Raw genomic sequence first — 6,283 nt, 5'->3', positions numbered from 1 at the left:
CCAAAAAGATCATCAAGGACATCAACCACCCGAGTCACTGCCTGTTCACCCCGCTATCATCCAGAAGGCGAGGTCAGTACAGGTGCATCAAAGCTGGGAGCAAGAGACTGAAAAACAGCTTCTATCTCAAGGCCATCAGACTGTTAAATAGCCATCACTAGCACATCAGATGTGGCTGCCTATAGACATAGATTAGGAATCACTGGCCACTTTTAGAAATGGATCACTAGCCACTTTAATAATGTCTCCGTATCTTGCATTACTCATCTCATATGTATAAACTGTACTCCATATTCTACGGTATCTTAGTCACCTTAATTGTTTGTAAATATTGCATCACCCATCTCATATGTATATACTGTACTCTATACTATGCCACTGTATCTTAGTCCAATGCCGCTCTGACATATGTATGTATATATACTGCTCAAAAAATAAAGGGAACACTTAAACAACACAATGTAACTCCAAGTCAATCACACTTCTGTGAAATCAAACTGTCCACTTAGGAAGCAACACTGATTGACAATAAATTTCACATGCTGTTGTGCAAATGGAATAGACAACAGGTGGAAATTATAGGCAATTAGCAAGACACCCCCAATAAAGGAGTGGTTCTGCAGGTGGTAACCACAGACAACTTCTCAGTTCCTATGCTTCCTGGCTGATGGTTTGGTCACTTTTGAATGCTGGCGGTGCTTTCACTCTAGTAGTAGCATGAGACGGAGTCTACAACCCACACAAGTGGCTCAGGTAGTGCAGCTCATCCAGGATGGCACATCAATGCGAGCTGTGGCAAGAAGGTTTGCTGTGTCTGTCAGCGTAGTGTCCAGAGCATGGAGGCACTACCAGGAGACAGGCCAGTACATCAGGAGACATGGAGGAGGCCGTAGGAGGGCAACAACCCAGCAGCAGGACCGCTACCTCCGCCTTTGTGCAAGGAGGAGCACTGCCAGAGCCCTGCAAAAGGACCTCCAGCAGGCCACAAATGTGCATGTGTCTGCTCAAACGGTCAGAAACAGACTCCATGAGGGTGGTATGAGGGCCCGACGTCCACAGGTGGGGGTTGTGCTTACAGCCCAACACCGTGCAGGACGTTTGGCATTTGCCAGAGAACACCAAGATTGGCAAATGTGCCACTGGCGCCCTGTGCTCTTCATAGATGAAGCAGGTTCACACTGAGCACATGTGACAGACGTGACAGAGTCTGGAGACGCCGGGGAGAACGTTCTGCTGCCTGCAACATCCTCCAGCATGACCGGTTTGGCGGTGGGTCAGTCATGGTGTGGGGTGGCATTTCTTTGTGCTCGCCAGAGGTAGCCTGACTGCCATTAGGTACCGAGATGAGATCAGACCCCTTGTGAGACCATATGCTGGTGCGGTTGGCCCTGGGTTCCTCCTAATGCAAGACAATGCTAGACCTCATGTGGCTGGAGTGTGTCAGCAGTTCCTGCAAGAGGAAGGCATTGATGCTATGGACTGGCCCGCCCGTTCCCCAAACCTGAATCCAATTGAGCACATCTGGGACATCATGTCTCGCTCCATCCACCAACACCACGTTGCACCACAGACTGTCCAGGAGTTGGCGGATGCTTTAGTCCAGGTCTGGGAGGAGATCCCTCAGGAGACCATCCGCCACCTCATCAGGAGCATGCCCAGGCATTGTAGGGAGGTCATACAGGCACGTGGAGGCCACACACACTACTGAGCCTCATTTTGACTTGTTTTAAGGACAGTACATCAAAGTTGGATCAGCCTGTAGTGTGGTTTTCCACTTTAATTTTGAGTGTGACTCCGAATCCAGACCTCCATGGGTTGATAAATTGGATTTCCATTGATTATTTTTGTGTGATTTTGTTGTCAGCACATTCAACTATGTAAAGAAAAAAGTATTTAATAAGATAATTTCATTCATTCAGATCTAGGATGTGTTATTTTAGTGTTCCCTTAATTTTTTTGAGCAGTGTGTGTATATATATATATATATATATATTCTTAATCCTTTCCTTACTTAGATTTATGTGTATTTTGGGTATATGTTGTCAAACTGTTAGACATTACTTGATAGGTATTATGGCACTGTCGGAGCTAGAAGCACAAGCATTTCGCTACACCCGCAATAACATCTGCGTATGTGACCAATACAGTTTGATTTGATTTCATTTGGGCTGCTAGGCAAACTGAAACGGATGGAAGAGCTTCTGGGTGGCGCTGAGAACATGACTTTTCACAATTTTCTCAAGGCATTTCAATACTAAGGATGTCAAGGCAACAGGGCGGTAGTCATTCAGCACAGAGGGATTAGATGCTTTAGGAATGGGTATAATTATTGACTTTTTCCACAATGCTGGTCGTTGACTCTCGCTTTGAGTCAACTACTCACCACATTTTAGTCACTGCAGTGCTAGCTAGCTATAGTTTATGCTTTCAGTACTAGATTCATTCTCTGATCCTTTGATTGGGTGGACAACATGTCAGCTCATGCTTCAAGAGCTCTGATAGGTTGAAGGACATCCTCCGGAAGTTGTCATAATTTCTGTGGAAGGGGGTGAGAAACCAGAGCCTCCTAGGTTTTGTGTTGGAGTCAATGTACCCAGAGGGGGACGGAAACTAGCTGTCCTCCGGCTACACCATGGTGCTACCCCACAGAGTGCTGCTGAGGATACTGTAGACCTTCATTGCGAAACAATGTGTGATATTTAGTGTAGTTTTATCTAAAAAGGATAACTTTTTAAATCTTTCACTATTTTTATGAAATTCACTGAGGAGGATAGTCCTCCTCTTCCTCGACTGAAGAGCCTCCACTGGTACACATATTTACCCACAGGTACGCACACGGTTTCAGCCTACCTTTCATAGGTGAGTCTATCATGCTCGTCTGTGTGTGCTTCGTCCTGCAGGTGCGGCGGCCGTGTTGTTGTGTAGGAGGACTCAGGCTCACTACACCTTCAACGACCTTTCGTCTAACTCCCAGGACAGAGTCAAACCGGTACTGGAACAGATACCGGTCTATTGGTCTCTAAAACCATGCTGTTGGTTTTTGTTAAACAATGCCTGGCCTGACATTTGAATTTAGATTTTTGGTGTTAAATTGTTTATTTTTCATTAGCTAAACACAACAGTTCTACCCATAACAATCCAGTCTTCAACTTGGACCCACCATTCAGGAAGCACTGTTCAATGGTGATTATATGTACAGTATAGTGCAGATGCAATGTTAAACATTATACGCTAGAGGGCACTCTTTGAATTTCGTTTGCAACGTAAAGGAAAGTCAGTTCATGTGATACACAATCAATGAAAATATGACGAGGCACTGAATGCCTTTATAGAGGTTATTCCTTTATTGATGATGATTGTGCTCAGACTACTATAAAATCAAGCGCAACAGTTTCATACAGGAAACCCGAATGTTGCATTAGCTGATAGCATCGCATCAAATAGATTCATCACACTACCCTTAATATGCTGGTCTATTTAGCCGACCAGGTTGAGCACACATTCTCTGATGGCTGGTGTTCTCGGTGACATTCTAATGCTGTAACATGCGTTGCTCGCAATGCATATCCGTTTTCTGCTTTCCCACCACCCGCCCCAGCCTCCACCTGTTTGGGCTCTGCTTTTGTTTCGGTCAGGGGGATTGGTATAGCATGCATTGTTCACTGCCTGTTATTATTATTATATCTTACATGATATATGCTCTGGCAGTGAGCTACCCCGAAGGAGCAGAGCCAAAACGCCAAGACTAATGTATAGTCATCTCCTAATGAATTGCTAAAGGAATCCGTGGCGTTTTGAGGATCAGATCCTTTGAGTGTAGCCTCCTCCAGCTAACTGAAACCGCTGTTGACTCACAGGTGCCCATCCCTTACTGCCACCCTGCCAGGCTGCTGTGGCCCCTTGGCACGTTGTCTCACCAGCCCTCAGGCATATGAGGTGAGTGTTCACAAGCAAACACACTCCCACACACACACACTGGTAATGTAATGGTAGTGGTTCTTGATTCGTTCACTCTCCAGAATGAAGGGCTCCTGCACAATGATGTATCTGACGAACTGAATGGCGGCAATGCAACCATGTATTGTGACGTCACAATGAGCACCGATGCCTCAAGCACCCAGCACCACCAACCACAAATGCCTATCTGCCTCCAAAAGGGGTGTGACCTCCTTGATCCAGGTGGTGGTGTTTGGGGAGCATGAACTGGTCGTAAAGGGAACATGTCTGGTCCTGCCCATGGACGACCCCCCCCCGCTGAGCCTACTGTGATTTGTACATATTAATGAATAATTTACAGGAAATCATTTGGATTATTATACCTTGAAATCCAGCTCAATGTTATACCAATACACTGTGGAATATAATGTGTAAGAGTAGACTTATTCATAAGCAGATTTATGTTAGGAGATTCCTGTCTACTCAAGTCTTGCTCTGTGCACTACAATGTCCTTATCCATAAGCAGATGCCTTTATACTGAATCTATTGACCTGAAGAAGGTTTTGGTATGATACTGTACAGAGCTGCTGTCTATGGAGTACACCCTGGCTTAATGTGTGTATGGGCTCCGAGACAGGAAACTGGAACTCTTACTCCGAGCTTCTGCTATGCAGGATTTGTTTGTGTTTTCAAAGAATTATACCTGCCAAACCCTTTCTTTTTTAGTCAGGTAGGCAGAAACTAAATCTAAATCAAATCGTATTAGTCACATGCGCCGAATACAACTATAGACATATTCTAACATTTGTTCTATATTATGTTTTTGCATTAGCTTTTGTCATCTTTATTTAACATAAGCCACTTGCGCTAACAAATTCTACCCTACCACAGACAGTAGATAGTGTAACCACATGTTATGAGTACGGTAACTGTACCAGTGTATTGTAGTCAGTATATGAATGGAATGCTTCACACAGTCTACCCTGGAACAAATCTAGTCTGTAAGTAGGGTTGTAGGTGGGGTTGTAGATATTTAGTATATAAAAGGCCAGTTGTTGAAGTAGCAGCAAATTCAACCTGAAAAGGTGAGGCAGTCTTTACTTGTTCCAACCGTATTTGGGTGCATGATATTGATGTATATTTTGTTTTTGCCTTGAAATGTGAAATCAAAAAATAAAAGTTAAATTGGTGGATGTGGGGAGAAACAAAACCTTAGATCTGTGTTATTCATTTGTACTTGACAAAGTTACTAACAGCACAATAAAAACAAATATTGTAGTTTAAATTATTTCATACTTATGTGAATCTAATGGTGAATAAAAATAAATGTTGCTATTACCAAAAAAAAGCTAATCCATCTCACTGTGTGTGTATTTATGTACAAGTATGTTATAACTGTTAAACTGTAACTTGTTGTATATCACATAGTCCAGGGGTTTTCAAACATTTCTTGCCCAGAAACCCCTGCCCAGGCAAATCAGCGACCCCATCATGTGTTAGCATAACAAAACAACATCACGTCTTGTTTTATCATCAAGTGAATGATAATGGAAAGTAGAAGTAACTTTAATCAACATTTTAAAATGAATAGGTTTGGTAGACAGTCATTATTTTGAACTCCCCGATGTTCATTAGAAGAGCAAGTGTGAACTCAGTAATCTAGATAGAAAGCTAAAGGTATATTGGCGGAGTAGAGAAAATGTTGCTATTGTAAAGCAAATTTTCTGCAATTCTTCAGATTTTTCTATTGAGCTGAGAGAACATTTTGCAGTTTTGAATCTAATTTCCTGCAAGTTTGGCATGGAGCTGAGACATTTTAGCTCAATGCATTTTGCCATGGCTAAATGTTCCTCTGCTCAAACAAAACAAAATCAATTGCCATGTGCCTTGAATGCCTGATTTTTTACATGTTTTGATTCTTCCTGACTGTCTAGCTTTTATTTGATTGTTAGTTCTCAAAGATGGTATTAAATAATTAAATATATATATATATAGTATAAAAAAAAAATTCTGCTTGCTTTCTATCTGGTTTTGGTCGTTTTAACTGTTTTTCCATCCCGAGAATTACCACTTCTATGCAGAAACAACCCAGTAATTAGCGCCAATGACTGTAATTTCCTCCATATTAAAGGGATAGTTCTAGATTTTGGCAATGAAGCCATTTATCTCCTTCCCCAGAGTCCGTTGAAACGGAACACTAGCATGCTAACTTCCAGTCATTGCGCTAACGCTAGTTAACATTGGCTCATGAAACTACTTCTAACTTATTTCATATTGGATGCAAATACATACAAATGGTATCCATGATGCTATTCTTTTGCAGCTACCGTTATTCATAATTTTGTT

The sequence above is a fragment of the Salmo trutta genome, chromosome 19 (genome assembly GCF_901001165.1).
Source record: "Salmo trutta chromosome 19, fSalTru1.1, whole genome shotgun sequence".
In the NCBI taxonomy this organism is placed as follows: domain Eukaryota; kingdom Metazoa; phylum Chordata; class Actinopteri; order Salmoniformes; family Salmonidae; genus Salmo; species Salmo trutta.
This window is presented reverse-complemented; position numbering follows the sequence as displayed.